This window comes from Periplaneta americana, chromosome 7, assembly GCF_040183065.1.
Source record: "Periplaneta americana isolate PAMFEO1 chromosome 7, P.americana_PAMFEO1_priV1, whole genome shotgun sequence".
In the NCBI taxonomy this organism is placed as follows: domain Eukaryota; kingdom Metazoa; phylum Arthropoda; class Insecta; order Blattodea; family Blattidae; genus Periplaneta; species Periplaneta americana.
The window spans coordinates 77,240,450-77,256,244 of NC_091123.1; positions in this window are offsets into that span (position 1 = coordinate 77,240,450).

Sequence of the window (15,795 nt, forward strand, 5' to 3'; positions counted from 1 at the left end):
GTTTTGTATTTTAATAACAAATCTTGATTCAAACTGTTGTTGGTAAATTGTTAAAGAAATAATTTTCGAATTATAAGTCGCAAGTTTGTTATGTTCTAGTCGCAGATTGGCAGCGAAAACGAAATACTACGACCAGTAACTCAGTAATTCAATCTTTTGATCGATGTAAAATTGAAATATTTCGGAATTCCGTACTGGTTCCACCTTCATAAAGGTAACTGAAGTAAATGACTTGTTGCCTCGGAGAGCAAACTGCCTAAGTAATTTTACTGAAGCAAGTTTCCTCAAAGTACTCCCATTTCTCTTTCCAGTATTTCATGATTTTCCTACGATTCTTCTTCTTCTTCTTCTTCTTCTTCTTCTTCTTCTTCTTCTCAATGCAATATAGATTCATCTCCATTGGCAATATTTAGAATGTTAGTGATATACATTTTGTGTATTGTTTCTGTATGGCCAATCAAATATTCCCATTGTATGTATGTGCGTGCGTGTGTGTGTGTATGTGTTTGTGCGTGCGAATGTGCGTGTGTGCTTGTGTAAGACTGCAAACAAAGAATTAGTATTTTTTATATGGTTATAGGTACCCTTTTAATTTTATTTGTCATAAATAGCTTAAAATTACATTAATATAGTCTAGATGCCATCCAAATATTAATAATCTACAAAAAAAAAATGTACTCTATCTATGTGTGTATATAAAACGTGCCCTCTGTGGGCATGATTGAGGATCACCAGTCCGAAAATATATATAATGTTCCGCTGAACTGGAGAATTAGCACAGTAGCTTTGAACCGTGCCATTATGGTTGTGACCAAATTTAACTAAATACACAATGTTGCCAACATAAGAACATGACTTTGGTCTGTGATGTCGTTAGAAGGAGAAATTTGTTTCCTTTTCTCTCTACCTCCTTTGTTCTGAACATTTCTGAGAGATAGCACCACTGTTACTCTCATCTATTTCAATGATTTTTCCCTGGACCACCAAGTTGTTTGGACGACATTTCTACATAGAAGATTAAGACAGATCTTACAAGCGAGCTCCAATTACTAAGAGTATGGTCATCAAAATTATGTGTCCATTTTATCTCGAACTAAAATCTCTCTCGCATTTTCTTTTGTTTCATCACGGCTGAATGGGTTTATATCTTCGGTAGCAATGTTTTTAGTCGGTCATGACCTTTATGACAGTTTTTGTTTCCTAATATTGATAAACAATAATATAATTAAAGCGATAAATAATTTCAAGGCCCCTAAAAGTTTTTTTTTCTCGTAAAAGCTAGGTATTTTCTCTAGACCACAAATAAAACTGCAATGCGGTCATAATTATGTACTTAACGCTTTGGGGAACATTAACCAGAAATTTTCTTTTCATTATTTAAATGATATTTCGTGATACACACCTTTCTTTCCTTTTATTTCGTTGTCATAACCTACTTTAACATCTTACTACATATGGATTTTTCTTTTGGTGCATTCAGAGCATCGTTGTTGTACTGCATAAACCTTGCACTTGACTAATGGAGTGATTTATTTAAGAATATAGTCGCGAATTTTACTACCACCATTTCGATTGGCTTTTGTTTGACACAACTCAGTACAGCCCATTGCCTAGTGGCCAGCGAGTAACGTCGACTATCGACATTGCTCTACCATGCGTATTATCCAGTTGTTCCTAATGTCCAATTATCAGGAGAGCCTTAGGTTACCCTTACAATACTGCTCAGTTAACCTTCATGTCTCTGAAGATGGAACCAACAAGAAAAAATTCCAAAAAGTTGGTGACTTTGCATTTCATCATACAGTCTAAACACATAAGAACTGCAGTTCAATTGCCTCCAAGTCTCAAACATTGTATCCTTAGCAAAACTGAAAATAAGAATATAGGGTTAATCCTTCCCTTTTTAACAATGAAAATCAAGTAAACATGTTTGTTTAGACAACTGTCTGAAGACGGGTTGTAACCTTGTAAGTCACGCCAATAAGACATCACTCATAGGCAACTAAGCCAGAAGATGATGAAGGTAGGGTGGCGAGTTGCTTTCCTCCTCCGTTACATACATCGCTGACTAGTAATATGTGCCAATATTGCATTTGAATATAATTTGGTTAATACTTAGGTACGGTATCACTTGGTATTAATTAAATTGTAATATTTAATATGATGTGATAAAACAAGTCGTGGAAAAGATGTTATTTAAATGCAAAGTAATTTACATTTTCAGTCATCTAGATACAAGCATAAAACTTTTACTGATAGTGCTATTAATTAAAATTATTCACCTGCTTTACTGAAATTGCATATTCTGCAGCATAAAAAATGTTTGTTGTGCATTCCATCTTCAAATTTAGGTATAGTTGTTTTCATTATTGCAATCTTAAAGTGCTAAATATTTCCAAGATCGTATTTATGTATGTAGGCCTTACTTACTTATGGCTTTTAAGGAACCCGGAGGTTCAGTGTCGTCCTCACATAAGCCCGCCATCGGTCCATATTCTGAGCAAGATTAATCCAGTCTCTATCATCATATACCACCTCCCTCAAATCTATTTTAATATTATCCTCTCATCTACGTCTCGGCCTCCCCAAAGGCCTTATTCCCTCCGGCCTCCCAACTAACATTCTATATGCATTTCTAGATTCGCCCATACATGCTACATGCCCTGCCCATCTCAAACATTTGGATTTATGTATGTAGGCCTACACAACAAAATGCATGAATTTGTTTCACAAGTACTGTAAAGTCTTAAAAATATATTTAAAGTTAATATCTGAAATGTCACTTCATAAAAAAGTTTGAATTTAAAATAATTAGTTTTAATGCTTTTAAATGAATCATCAAAATCTCATACTGAAACAGTTCTATACCACAAAATAAATATGTGTATTGAAAACTTATAAATATCAAGAGGGAATCGCTTAATTCTGGTGATATTTTATTAATTGAATATCTTCATTAACTTTCATTAAAATAAATTTATATTTACAGCATATCACCAGTACCGCGTTATAAAAAAACAGAGAAACTTCAAGCATTTTGGTAGTACAGTATGAGAATATAAAGAGACTTTGTAGACAAACTACTCTCTATGTATGGTATGGTATATATTGCCTCGTAGAAATTAAATGGTATGAAAAATTGCAGAGTAATGCATAGGAATCAGTTCTGTAGAAGTAACGAGTGTTATAAACAATCTACTATCTGCCATGTTATAAAAGGTTTGTGGTTTGGTTGTATGATGTGATTTGGGTAGATTTTAAGCTTTTAACAAGGAGGTGGTTCTCTTTTCGAACTTTTTAATTCCTAAATGTCTTTAAAATATAAGAAAGGAGAGGAAAAATATATCCTACGAAGAACAATCTAAAGGAATAATTCGTACATGTAACAGTAAAGGATAAACAAGTACCGATAATTAAATCTAAATAGTAGAATAATATACATCGAATTATATTTTAGTGCAAATTCAATATAGGCTATAATTTCAATATATCAGACGATACCAACGAATGTTCATATGGCCCTTAATGTGTGCCTTAATATAACCATGTCTTGCAGCCTTTAATAAACTAATATTAACCACTATTACATTACCAGTAGCGGTATTTATTGTAGGCTGGTATCAGAGTAACTTTAAAAGTTTAACTTTCTCACTAATTTGTGTCATATTGCAAGAAAGAGCACAATGCCGTTTCACATCTACTTGTAGACATAATTAAAATTGATTTAAAACTTAATATGCGGTTTTTCCTAATTCATACGATATGATAGATAGAAGCATCACTAATTATTATTAATGTAAACATGATCTAGTTCAAGACTTACTATTAAAACTCGAAAACTACTTCACAAAATAATACAGGTATCCCAAAAATCTCCATACATAGGGAATGTTAGTTGAAAATAGAAATGTCACATAATGTGCTGAATATGGTGGCCTTTGAGAATCAGGCAAAGATAAATGCAATCCAACGTTGTGATGCACACACTGCAATATGTCCTGTGTCACATGACAGCAGGTGCTGATGATATGGACATGTAGGTGGTCCAAGTCACTGATTCTCTGCTGATAGTCTTGCCACTTAAAGTGACCTCAGAGGACAAAATCAAGGCATTTCAGATCTGGGGAGCGGGATGGCCACATTGAGGACATTTTGTGACATATTTTGAATTTACATTCCCAATGTATATAGAGTTTTGGGACTTAATGTATAATTGAAGAAGTAGTAAACTTAAAAAGCTGTAACTTTTCAAAGACGCAGTTCCTCAACAGATTATTGTTATTGATAATTATTTGCTGTTATGAAAACTACATAACGAGGAAGATGTACAGTTTATTTTACACCGTTTTATTCATTCATTTTTATATGTGTATATATCGAAATTTTAAAATTACGTCATATTAATAACATGCTTAAAAAAAATATATATATATATTTATTTATTTATTAATGTCTTATTTACCCTGACTGTGTTCCTCATTAGCTTACACTCTGTATTTGAAAGTAGCTTCATTTCATATTGTAATTATTGCAACAATTATACTATAAATGCAGTAATTGAGCATTACATAGAGGTAAAATGCTAAATACATATCAGTATCTACCCTTTCTACTTTAGATCAATAGTTTACATTTTGCAACTTCCCTCTGAAATTCACAAAACGATCTTGTTAATCAGTTTTCTAAGCATTAACCATATAAGGTTACATCCTAGCGAAGCACAAATTTTATTTTATAATCTTCTATTTTTTTTACAATTCTATCTACCGAATGTAAATATCCTCAATTGTTTTCAACTTCATGTCTTAAAACATTTATTGTTGACCGGTGTCACCTCAGTAGGAAGGGTGAATCTGATCACACATTATTTTATCATTTAAACTCGGATATATACAATTGAATGTGTGAAAATGTACACTAATTGTAGTTATAAAACATTTAAAAAAAAATGTTTCAATATTTATGACAAAATACAGAGTGGGTGAAAAGTCATTTCCCTCAAACACTTTTTTACTTTCAATTTACATTAGATTACACATTCCTTTACAGATATTGTTCAAAATGGAGGCCCTGTTTCTCGGTACACAATACATAACGTTTAGACACTGATTTACAGATGACACTTTATAACTGACGACTTTAATCGATTTTCACAAATGACTGTTCGATCATCTGCTGATCATGTTGCCAGGTTTCATGATCTGGGTGGCCATTCTGTTGTGCCACGACAGCAAATCCATTCATGAAATTGCTGATTCAAAAAGTCCTTCGCTCCTACATCAAAATGAGGTGGTACTTAATCCTGTTGCCATATAAACTGTATATTGACAAAACGATGGCAGTTTTTAAGTTCAGAAATAAACACCTCTTCTAACATCTAAAGATCGGATATATACAACTGAATGTGTCGCTTGTAATTGTTCCTTTGAAAAATAATGGTCCTGTGACTTCAACTATTCTACTGTTCAAGTTATGACATCTGTACCTATATGTGTATAAGTATGAAACCTAAGAACAAATATTGGGGAAAGTGACTTTTAACCCACCTTGTATAATTATTATAACAAGACCATAAATGACTTAACGGATATTGTAGACTTCATTATTAAAAAAATGTATATTTCCCATGTCTCAAGGTTTGTTGCACCACTGTTGGAACTGCCTGCCCTTCTTCTACTTCAATGACAGGATATGTAAAAAATGTATCACCCTCTCCCACCTTTTTTCGGAGAAAGTTCTTCTCATGCAAGTTCTCTTCTATTTTTCTATCCACTTTGCCAGTGAAATATTATATTATTTTCTTAGTGGGAAATCTTATGACAGCGAAGTTATTTTCTGACAGCTTAATTTATCATTCAATGTCGGGTAAGGGACTCAATATTCTTCCAAAGCATTTCTACTGCTTAATTTTTATATTTTTAAAGCTTGCACTTTCTTCTTGGTCCTAGCTTCTTTTCATATGCCCACATTGTTGAATTTAACTTACAACATAACGAAAATTAAGTAAAGGAGCATAACGTAGTAACAAAATTAATCTCAATCATGAATTACTAGTTTCTTTCTTATATACACGCGTGATCAGAGTCACCTTCCAAAACAAACTCCATTAAAAAGGGCATAAAATAAAAATGAAAATAATTTGATCTCTAATATTTTACACTAACCCTTAAGGGAATTCTAAGAAATTAAATATTGTGTTACTTTATTAACAAAATATGTAGTGAGCTACAGTACAAGTTTTCTACAAGAATTTTCCAACACAAGAAAGTAGTGCACTTCATAATCCTTCTCGCTGCTGAACACAGTGAGTTGCGCGTGATTTAAATATCAATTGTTGCTGATAAATGACCTTTCTTAGAAGCATGAGTGTCAACAATGCTTTCAAAACACTAGCGACATCTGTACACCGTTTTTTCTTCAAAATACATAACTGATTGGTTTCAAATTACTACCTGGTCTACCGACAGTGACCTGTACAACTGTCCGCTGTTGTGCAGGAGTGTTACGAAGTAGGGTACATTCCCTGGCCGGTGAAATTCATCCGTGTTTCACACTATATTATAACCTCCTCAGTTTTCGAAATGTTGCCTCACAGCACGAATTTTCAGCTGCAACTTCTCCAACTCGAATATTTAACAAATGTATTGTATTGTTTATAAATATCCTTTGTTCAATTATAAACAGAGGTCGAGGCAGATATTTATGTTCTGTGGCGGGAAGGCAGTAAGTGAAAGCAACAAGACAGCGGTCAAAGCAGATACTTATGGTCAGCGATGGGTGAGCAGTAATCTGCCGACACGATATTTCCTAGACCCATACAACCATAAAAAAGAGCACATGTATCGAATTCGCTCTGTTTTACAGTATCGATCTCGATCTGTATTGTGCATTTTTTAATATATATAATTACTTTTGTCTTATTGGAATCTTTCCAAAATACGTAACTTTTTATTTTTCCTACCTTTATTTAGTTATTTAATTGTTTTGTAAATTTTAGCCTATTTTAATATCCCATGTTCGGTTTGCTTTGACAAAAAAAAATCCTTATTTAGATATTGTTGATGTAGGCCTACTGTACAATACTAATAAATCATTGAAATAGTAATGTGTATCTCTTTATTTAGTGATAGTAACATTTTAATGCAGCTACAAAACTATCAGCAGCTCCACTTTGTATCTTTGTCTCGTTGGTTGTGTTACCGGTACGTAACAACTTGTAAAATAGTTCTAGATTTAAGTACGAGTTAAATAACTTGCTGTTTTAGCTGACGGATTAATGAATTATATTAAGTTTTATATATGATACTGGTACATTTGTTTCACCATTTTGTTTTAAGATTCTGACAAATGGTGAAACAAACCACTGTAACGAGAATTAACAACTTCTAAAGTATGTACATCTGTATATGAATTATTGAATATTGCAGTAGCATCTATTTCCTATATTAAAAACAGCTTCAATTTCAATGTTAAATGGGCATCTATTTTCATTTTCGTTAATTGATCTCCTCTTAATGCCATTCTTATTTTACGAGTATATTGATAACCACATTGTTATGTACAACTGCATATGTAATGAAACAATTCCTGTAAGTAACAACTTGTAAAATAGTTCTAGATTTATGTACGAGTTAAATGACTTTCTGTTTTAGTTGAGAGATTAATGAACTACGGTATGTTAAGTTTTATTATTAAATTATTATTATTATTATTATTATTATTATTATTATTATTAGCCTATTATTATTATTATCATCATCATCATCATCATATGAAATTTTCGACATAGGTTTCTTTTTAATTAAATCAAGTTATTAAAGAAAATAACTCACTTTCTGATGATCGTTATTTCACTGAGGTTGAATAATATTAAAATGTATATAATATTCCGTAGCAGAAATAAAAGTTGCAAATTGAACAACTGTGATTCAGAGGCTTTGATGGACAGAAGTATGAATTCTAGAACTTGATATTGTAATGCTGTCTATCTGTGTTAGTCATTGTGTGCTTGCATATGTGTGTGTGTTTGCATTCATCTACACACACAAATATGTAGGCATATGCACACACTTTCCTTCCACATGTGAGTGGTAAACAGATTTTATTCTTATTTGCTGCTTTTAGTATGTATTTTACCAAATAACGTATGTGACATGTATTTTAGATTTAAATTAAGGAATTTTACACACAGCCCCAATATAATAAGACTCGTAATAAGTTTAAAGGTAATATAGTTCCAATTGGACCATGTGCTTCAATTATAAATATTGTTTACAAATTTATTTTTTATATAAAGTGATCCTCCTGAAGACCTGGATGTCGATGATGTCTGACCTTTGAATGTATTTTTTTGTCATATGTATCCATAATCACCCACTTGAACATACGTAATGCAGTGCATGTACGTAATTTGTTTTAATTTTAAACTCATAGGCATAAGTCATTGTATTAAAAGTGTGATGTACAAACCATATCTCAGTTAATTTGATGGTTTCTCACAACACGCAGCAGGATTCTATTAGCGCCAAATTCTGTAAGACTTCTAGTGGTTACAGCAACTGTGGAGTACTTTTTCTTCGAATGCTTCGGTTTTCTGTTCCATTTTCATTCCATTATTGCTCCCTTGTCATATCATCATCTCATCGTCTCTGTAGTTCAAAAGAGGAGTCACATAGGAATTAAAATGATGGTTGATTGCAAATCAGACAGAAAGTACAGTTATATGAAATGTCTCAAGCGTTTACGTTGATAAATTGATGTGAAGCATTTGTAATTTCGCACTGTATAAAAGAAGCGTAGCAAATCTACATATCGAAATACATCAATTCTTTATAAAATAAACTCAGCAGATTGAACGACTTGCAAAGATTATGAAACTGCGATTCGTGGTATTACGTCCAAATGTTTTCCACCAGTATCATTAGTCTTATGTAATGAAATGAACGGTATTTCAACTCAATCTGAAAGAAAAACATATTATTGTCATCTTTTTTTATATAATTCACGTTACTGTTAATGAATGAACAGAAAAGGTTTTCGCTGTAATATTGTAATTGCATATATTTGCGAAATTAATGATTAAATATTGGTTAAACTCTACAAATACTTTGTATATGACACTGCTCACAAGCACTGTCGTAGGAAACTGTCATGGCTATTGTGATACGGTAAAACCTCGTTAATCCAGACTAATTGGGGGAGGGGTAAATTAACCAGTTTAACGAAAGTCCGATTAACTGAAATAATCTAAGTAGAAAGTGCATTAAAACTGCGGTACGTTTATAGAAACAAAACACGTTTATTATGGTGTATTTAAAGGTCATAGGCCTAAATACACTATACAGTACAGTAAAATGTGAAGCAATACATACAATGTAGTACATATGTAATACCCATAATTATGATGGTGTGCCTGACGGACCTGGCTCTGCATCACTCTAAACTCTTGCTGTGGAAGTTGGTTTGAAGTACATGTCTATATCTATTCTTTTGGGACAAACTAACCAAACTCATCTTTTTTTTTTGCCTATCCGGATTAAGCTAAGTCCGGCTTATTAGGGTCCGGATTAACGAGGTTTTACTGTATTCCTATGAAATTGATGACCTATAATAAAAATGAATTATTTGCTTTGAAAAAAAATAGTCACATCCATATGACTGGTAAATACCACTTTCTACTTTTAACTAAACAGATAAGATTTCAAGACTGATTAACCAAGGAATGATTCGTGTATGTAATTTGTATAAAAAAAATCTTAATTTATGTTGTTTTCAGCTATTGTCAATACAGAGTGATCATAAATATTTAGTACGTCTGTGCATAAATATAGTCGATTAAGATGTATAAAAGTAAAGGATAAATCTGCACAGTGTTCATGGAATGACATTTGTAATTCGTATCATGCAGGATATGAACAATTACTGCCAAAGTATTCCAGTCCTGTGATGTGTACAAGGCATAAGTCACATTGAAAACCATCGAAAGACCATTTTGTACGTCTTATTCTGCATTAAGTAGTGAAAAATGCTTTGCACACATCCTGTAAATGATCCTGTAAAATTATAATTATTCTGATCCTGTTACGTCTTGTGTATGTGTAGTAAGATTAGTTTCAATGCCTTTTATATGCCAGCCTATATGAAATTAAGTCACGTACATATTACTTATAGAATGAAAAGTTTGATTCTTTGTAACTTAATGGTTTACTATCTCTGTAACATACTGATTTTATGTGCCATTAATGAAAATATATTCTGTTTGTGTTGAGGTACCATACTTTTGCTGTGATACTTATGAAAACTAAAAGAAATGTTAGAATTATAAGAAATGGAAAAGGAGCTATTGTAGTATGTTTTGAGGTACAATACCACCATCTGGGTGAAGAACATGAAGAAATAATTCCTGTTTAACATTATTCACTATAAATCATTCAGTTTCTGACAGTCTTAAAGGCTTGGTTTTTAGTAATGATTAACATTGGCATATATTATGTAACATTGACTGCGATACAACAGTCATTACTGGTACCCTTTAGTAGGGTTGAACCTCAATCCAGTGAAAGAGCTGTAATATGAAGTGTAAGAGTTGAAAGTTTTGATACTTTTATATAATTTCCTTCTCCTTTTTCACTGGATTCTTGTTGAACCACGGATTCAGGAAATATTTTGTTTTGACATGCTTATATACTGTAGAAATGTTGTGGCTGCATATAGCTCTAAGAGTGTCTAAAAGTTTTCTTTGACAAAAGGAAAAAAGTCAGTGAACTTGGTCGTACTACATTAGACATTGTATGGATATTGGTCATGGGAAGAAAATATAGACTGTTGGGGTTTTATGTTCATGTTCTTACATTATATACAATAATGTTCTTGTGCCATGATAGGTAAATAATCGATTTAAGACAGTACTAATTTAACTCATTACATTCCTTGCCTGACTTGAATTTTATAGGTACTGTACATTTAAAAGTTGATCTAGTAATATATGTTACTGACATTAATTGATTCTTATGTTATTTAACTAGCTATATCAACTGCAATGATTATTTAACATTGAACTAAATGTGGAAGTGTAACGAATGGTAAAATTATAAATTGGAATGAAATTAATATGTTTTGATAAAATTTACCAGATCATTGAAATTTAAGCTGCAGTGGTCAGAACTGTAGTGAAGATGCAAACTTCCCTATGGCAGTTGGCCATAAATTGTTACGAACTTTTTCTTTGGGGCTTATGGTCACAATGGTATTAGTTTTACAGTGAAGTTATTTTTTTATGATAATAGTATTTAATGTAAGGTTTTGTACATCTTACAGTCCTTATGAAAGACTTATGATTATGGTTTAAGGTTTAAGTTGCATTCCTAAAATTGACCAATCAGTGCAATGAATCTAGTATTGTCATAGTATACCAACGAAAATCTGAGTCATGGTGAGAAACAACACAATATGTCGATGCAAAAGGGAATAGTGAAAACTGTATTTAAAACTCCATCTGCTAAACTTGTGGGTCTTCTATATAGACGTAACAACATAGATGCCTTGTTTAGTATCACATTATACTGTAAATGTTATCTAAATGAGTAACTAATATTTTATGAAATGAATTTATGGATGTATAAATAAAATGTAAATTTTTTTATTCTATGATTTCAATTTAGTTTTTTCGTAACGTAATATGAAATACAGTAAAACCCCGATAAGACGCTGTTCAAGGGACCTCGTATTAGGTGGGTGTATTAATTTTGACTTATATACAGTATCTATGAGCATTTTTCTTTATTGAAATACACGGCATTATGTAATTACTGTACTGTATGTCAAAGACATTTACAATATGTACTGTAGTTAATTCTTTCGAAAAAAGTAATTTACAGTTGTTTGCTGTGTGCGTGTTCTCCAAATGCTCATGTTTACCACATTTCACTTTCCTACTCTTACATCCTTCCGACATCGCAGCTGCAGTGATTGAGTCGCGATTTCTTACTATTGTCCTTATCGTCGATGATGGGATCCTTAAATGAAGCAGAGAGTTGTTTCTGATTAAGAGTACGGTACTGTTTTCATTTGTACTTTCGTAAAACTTCCAATTTTTCCGACACAGAAAGTGCTTTTCATTTAACACTCATTGGAATCACACACACAACACTTCAATACACTAAAGGATAACAAACTGATCAGCAAAAATTTTCAGAATTTTATTACGGCAGTGAGGAATGCTGCTTGAGACAGAGGGTTAGCAAGATGGTGAGGTATTGTAACTGTATGTAGACTTTAAGCACGCAGGTAAAGAGTTGAATAAGATCGTAACAAGAGGGTGGGGTATTGTACAGTATGAAGGTTTAAATGCGCAGTTAAAGGGTTAATGGCACCAGTGAGTTCAATGGCCAAAATGTTTCATTGCTGAAAAATACATCGAAAATATTCCACAAAAATAGCATATTATGCGGGACTAGAGCGCAACGAACGAAGTATTTTATAAAGGCGTTATATATGAAATGTGCAGGGACTGGATAAAAAAAAAAGTGTATTACATGGGATAGCGTAATAAGCTTATCGAAGTTTTACTGTACTGATATTTTCACTCATTTCTATACAAAACATAAGAAATTGTCCTCCATCCTACGAAAAACATTAGAATTTTCTTTAGCTGATGTATATTATTAGGATGGAAGAAAACAAAAAGCCGAATTTTATAATTGAGTCTGTTCATATTTGTTTGGCATCAAAGAGATCCTGAAAATAATATGATAACAAATTATAGTAACTTCACATAAATTACAAAAAATGCCCTTCTCTCTTTTTTTTATTGTGTCTAATAAACATGTGATTCGCTGGTAATAATTCCTTCTTCCCATAATTTTACTTCAGTATATTCTTTATGGGTAAGGACTTTGAATTTCAAATTAATACACTTTTGTGTATATTTTATATAGTTTTGTGCAAGATTTAAGCGCTAATAAATATTTAAGTCGTGTGGATTACTGTTATGATTATTTTCGAGGATACATTTTTCTTGTTGTTATTATTTTTATTATAATTATTTTATCATTTAATATCGAATAAAAATATACCTACTGAACGTAAACTTCGGTGAAAGCTAGTGATTAGTTAGCCCAATATTATATCAAGCACTATGTGCCTAACTGTAGTTTTTCTTAACTTTCAATCCGATTCTTATAGAAACACATTATTTGCAAAGCTGTGAATTTATAAAATATATTCATATCACCTTGTTAAAGTTGCATATTTATCATATTTATCATATACATATCTTACAAAATGTTAATGTCATTCATTGATTGTTATTAGTGTTGATCTCACCATGACTCTTAAGGAAGGATATACAGGTTTGAGGGTCAAAAAAAGTCATTTCATATAAAGATTGGACATTTATCTTTATGTCAGTGAAGGAATTTTTACGATGTATACAATATTTTGGTAGATATGACCATAAATGTGCGAGTGTGCGCTTATTTAGCTTTCTACATATAAGGATATTTAATGCTCATTTCCCGTAACTTGTATTTTTCAAAACCGTTTTTTGATAACTCGGTAAGTTTTTAAGATACCGCAGTAAAATTTTGCATGCAACTGTCTTTCATACTTGTGAACAAGTTGAACTACAATTATTGCTGTAACATTTATAGTTTATTTTTTAATTTTTTTTACCTAAAAACATTAAAAATTTAACTTCTCACAAGAAATTAAAAAAAAATACTTCTGTTGTAGATGTTCCAAAGATTATAGTTCATATTGTTAATTTTGACATTCAGGAATAAATATAAAAAAGAATGGTTGATAAATATTCATATTTGTGGACATTATAAAAACGGCACACCAGTGCACAAAAACGATCACTTTTTTGTTAATACTCATAGTGGTGAAACTTTTAGTAAATCTGAAAATAGCCTATAATTGCAGAAGCAGTGAATACTGAGTATGTCAAATTGCAAGGTGAAAGAATCGTAAGTTGCTGAAAAAAATATATATATTGAATTTCCCTAATTTTTTAGTGTTCAAACCTGTATATCCATCCTTAAGGTTTTCAACTCGTCATTTATTGTGGTGTATTTTAACACACAAAGAATAAAAAAATCGTAGAAGATTTGTAGACATTTTTATATTGTATTTCAATATGAAATTTTACAACTCTAGCTACATTAATTCTTTGGTGATGTCACAAAATTGGAATGATTTGAGATGTTCCCTGTTAATGTTTTCCATATGACACTGTTACCTTGGCTACATATTTCATAAGAGGTTCCCAGCAGAGGCATTATAATATCTCCCCTGAACGGCTGTGAGAACTTTCCAATCTCCTATCCAGTGAACAATGTGAGGAAGTTGGAGCTCATCTCTCGTTTTCATTTAGTGCCATGGTTAAGAGCATGTTTGAACTTCACCTTCATGCTCTTCATTTGCCTTGATGATATGGTGTTGAGTCACCAGGGACAATTTTATTTTCATCTTGTATCATCATACAACATTTCAAAATTCTACATTAACTTTTAGATTGATTGCATGGCTGTCACTGACTGTAGGAATTAAAAATAAAGAGGCATAGATGTAAAAATGTGACCTCCAGCGACCCTTCGTATCAAGTATATGGAAGTCATCTGTTAGATGGAGACACATGAAGGCAGTATGCATCAGCCATTAAACTGACCTGTATATTCATTTGTACTTCATAAACTGAACGAAAGTGTATTTGAATTGGAAAGCATTAAATCTGAAGACAGTACGTGTATTTCTTTGTTAATTATGAACATTACACCTTTCATCAGATTATACTGAAATGCAAACTTTCTACATATGGAAAGAACCAACAGCAGATTGCTGCGACGTAGTAATATTCAGTGACGCAGCATCTGGGGAGACAGGGTAGAGATCATCTGCCCAAAAGTCACAAAATAATTCATACTACAGGTATCGGTATTTATCATAATTTTCTTATATGTTCTTTTTGACTTTCTAAACAGAATTCTTTTAATTTCTGATAAAGTTAATAAAGTTCTGTGTAATCTATTTTAAGTATCTCAGAAATAAGTTTCCTGCAGCCTTGATGATACTGCATGTGGGGTAGACAGAACATGATTTGTCTACCCATTCTGGCTGCACTTTGAAAACGTACGTGCACAGGACTTCTTTCTTCCTTCACACACAGAACATAGCGCAGCCTACTCGCAGATGGCTAGATGTGTCTAATCCTCTTTTGTACAGTGCAAGCGATACGAGTGTTTCCTTCCCGTGAGTGTTGTTTCTTGTGATGCAGTTTTTAACAATCTCTATCAAGCATGGAAAGAGATCAGGTGATGATCAGCGTGAAAAATGTGACTTTTGGTTTTGTTACGAGGGAGGATCGAAAAGTAATACACAACAACTATTCGTGGCAATGTATTTAATAGGTAATAAAAACGAAATTATGGAGAAAAAAGCTACAGGTTTTACCTCTTTTTCAACACAGGAACCGTCTCAACAAATTTCCTCCATCGTGACACCAGATTCAGTACACCTCGTTCATAAAACTCCGTTTTCTGGGCACGACTGATTTCACTTCCAAACCAAAGTGTTGGCCTCCTAGGAATTTTTTCATTGGTCCGAAGAGGTAAAACTCAGATGGTGCGAGGTCTGGACTGTAGAGTGGGTGACTGCCACCTCAGTGCCTTTGACATTGGGTGGAGTTGCAGCAGTCACTGGTCGTCTGGAACGTACTTCGCCGGTAAGATTTACTCGGCCCTCTTCGAAGAACCTGCACCACTTGGAGATGTTGCAACGGTCCACACAATCAGCACC